Consider the following 3,289-nt stretch of genomic DNA (forward strand, 5'->3'; position numbering starts at 1 on the left):
GTTAGGTACCTACTAGACTATAAAGGTGACTTGTATTCCCAAACCAGTTCTCCTCTTGCTAAATGCCTTACGGAACAAAGATGTATAGTATAGGAACAGCACCGTTCAAGGAACACTTAATAGTAGCCTGGCTGCAGGAAGAGGAGAAAGAGATAAAGGACCAGAATTAATGACTCTGACCTTCCCTGGGCATTAGCGAGCAAGGGCAGAGTTGGCTATATCACGAGGAGGGAGATTGTCTGCAAAGGGTGAGGATTCTACAAGCTGTGGCTCTTATTTCATGTGCCCTGTTGATGTGGGATGGTTTTTGAATAACATTACTGGACAGCGTTAATGGGTGACCTGCCTCTGAGTTTTGAAAGGCCTCTTGGGCACTGCACAGAGCAAGTCTGCTACTTAGCTCTGCATCAAAATGTGCAATCATGCTCTGAACTTTAATCGATCAGGGAATTTCTCAGACTTGGGTGACTCAGTGGGGTAGCGGTCCACACAAAAGTCAGGAAACAGTGTTCTGTATCTTGGACTACTAATCCAGAAAATATGCAGGAATTTTATCTACTGTGCCTTTAGCAGGTGCCATAGTCTCAACATTCCCAGCAGCATATGATACAGAAGTAACAGGTAATCGGTAAGCACACCCTGGGTTTTAACTACATTCGGAGCCTGTTGATTGCTTATGTGTTGAAGTAGCAGTAGCAAATGGTGCAAAAAGATACCTGTGCAAGCTGCTGCAACTGAGCTTGAGTCGATACTTTCTCATCTCTCGGCATGGCAGACCTGCATTTAAACTGCTGCTCTGTTGCTGCAGCAAAAGTACTACGAGCCGGTTTTACAGGTTGGCCTACTGCAGAGTAACATTTAAAATCTGAACTGAAAACTGAATGAAAGCTTCTGCACTCCCACCTATGTGCACATTAAAGGTTTGCTCTGCACAGCACTGATTCATTGTTAGTCCAGGATAGAGCTGTAAAGGTAATTGCATTTCTGCGTCGCAGTTAAAGGATATGGAGCTGAGCACAATCTGCCTAGTATCCAAACAAGAAGGGGTTTTACCCTACTTAACGTTTGATTCCAGTGAAGTTGACATAGGTTGTAATAATCCCCTGATGGTCCTTCTGAGCTGGAATCTGATGTGAAAAGTTTCCAGACAAGAACAGACATTACAGTCAAAGCTGTGGGGAATGTCAGCATGTGGTCTGATGGCCTGGTAGTACTTCTTAGGGTATGCAACACCCTGTCGTTGTCGTAGCATCTGCTGATGCTGGGAAAGGTAAGGTACAAATAGGAAAAAAAAGCCCAAGGTAATATAACGTAGAGCTGGAAGGGGAGGTTTCTGGCTAGCTGGCTTGAAAATGAACAGTGTTCTGTTACTAGCATAGTGATTCTATGAGCAAGTGAGGGCACAGGGAATGCTGTAACCAAATGGGTTGTGTTAGATTGTTGGTTTGTCTTTATGGCCCCTTCAGAAAAAAAGGGGTGTCAGAAGTATGACTTGTTCTATATGCATCTGCCATTCCCTTTGCAGTAAGAGATGAAAATTGGGGTTTCTTGTGAACTTTGCTCATTCTTGTGTGGAATTAAGCCCTGAGCAGGGGGGGAATTCTCACATGGGAGTTGCCTCCTACCGCTTGCAAACAGCTGCTAGTCTCGGGTCCTTTTTTAAATCCTTAAGGTTGGTCCTTGTAGTACTTAAATAGGACTGAAAATGGGTTGATTGAACAAGTATGAGGTGGATTTACATGCTCAGAACAGTTTAATAAGCGTGGAGAGGCAGTTGTGCATGCTGCTTCAGCTTCCATCCATTTAACTTGTGCTTTGCCATGCTGGGCCAGTAATTGCCATAAATTCTTTGTATATGGCGATTGTAGCATATTCTACATTACATGCCAGCAGTTACTAATAATAAATGTGTTAAGCCCTTATATTTTTCATTCTTTGCCTAAGTTCTCAAATGCATTTCACTATAGGAATGTAATTTTTGTCCTTGGTCTCTGTTCCTTCACCCGTGACATGTGAAGTTGATAGTTTTGTCCAGCTTCCCCTCTGCGCTAGGCATGTCCAGCGCACACCGAGTAAGTATTAATGGTAGGTGCATGTAAGGCTGGATTGTGAAAGCGACTCCTGTTCTTGATGGCTTACTGTGTCCCTGAGCAGCGCATAAACTTCTCATGGAAAGCGACTCGGCTCTGCTGCATAGACTTACTGGCGGAACATCCCTAGGTAACTTTTTGTTTCTCAAGCTGCAGCTGGATGACACCCTGAACACTGTCTGCATCTTGTGTTGGGGGGAAGGGGTAGCTTGCGCAACACCAACTGCTGCTTGGGTGTTTGGTAAGGCTACACCCAGCTTAGCAAGGAGAGCAAGTAACATGCGAGTATTGAATGTGGTTAGCTTACTGCCTTAGAAAAATGAAACTTTGTTTTGAAGTCTCATGAAAGCAGGTGTCTGAATACTTTCCTGACAAATGCGATGGAAAGAGGAGCTGTCGGCTTTCTCTCGGTGTGTTGTCATTGTTGCTGCATAGCTTTGCTTTCTCACTGCATGAGCAACAAAGTGTTTTATTTAGCCGAGCTGTGTGGTTTCCAGATGTACGGGAAGTTAAGCCCAATTGGTTCTCCGTTTTGGCTCTCATGAGCAATGAGGAGGAACGTTTTCTAGTGACCTTGGGGTTTCTGCCTCGTAGACTGGAATTTGCAGTTTCTCAGCCAGGAATCGCCTTTGGCAGATGATGCCCTCGCCATGCCGCCTTGCTTAAGAGTGGTGGAAGAGGGTAGTTGAGTTGGGTTTGTCACCGTTCTGTGCTACATCTGTGGAAGCCCAGGGCTAGTTTTCACTTCAAATGTCTATCACCCAAGTACTCTAACCTTGTGCTTTAAGTTAAGAGATGGCAAAGTTCCCTGCACACCTTTTGTAAGGTAGCATTGTTAATGTAGCTCTTCAAAAAGAACCAGCAATTTGTAGTTAGAGACAGAACTTGCATCTTTCCTTCCTGGGAGGGGTAAGAGCACTTCAGTGTGTACCAACAGGCGGCATCAGTTGGTCAGGCAGATGGTCTCGGTTTACAAGATAATAAAACAAGTGAGTAGGATGCTTCCATGGACAGACCTGGCCATTTCAGTTGCCCAGGAACTGTGGTAGCAGAGGGGTTTGGGTTTCTTTTTTTCTTCCTTTTTTTTTTTTTTTTTTTTTTTTGTTTGTTTCATTAGTTGTAGCTGTAGCTGGCAGAGGATTGGTTCAGTTGCTTGGGGACCTAAGTCTACAGTGCATTCACTCCTTTAGTGGGAGAAA

Source organism: Falco peregrinus, chromosome 2, assembly GCF_023634155.1.
Source record: "Falco peregrinus isolate bFalPer1 chromosome 2, bFalPer1.pri, whole genome shotgun sequence".
NCBI classification, from domain to species: domain Eukaryota; kingdom Metazoa; phylum Chordata; class Aves; order Falconiformes; family Falconidae; genus Falco; species Falco peregrinus.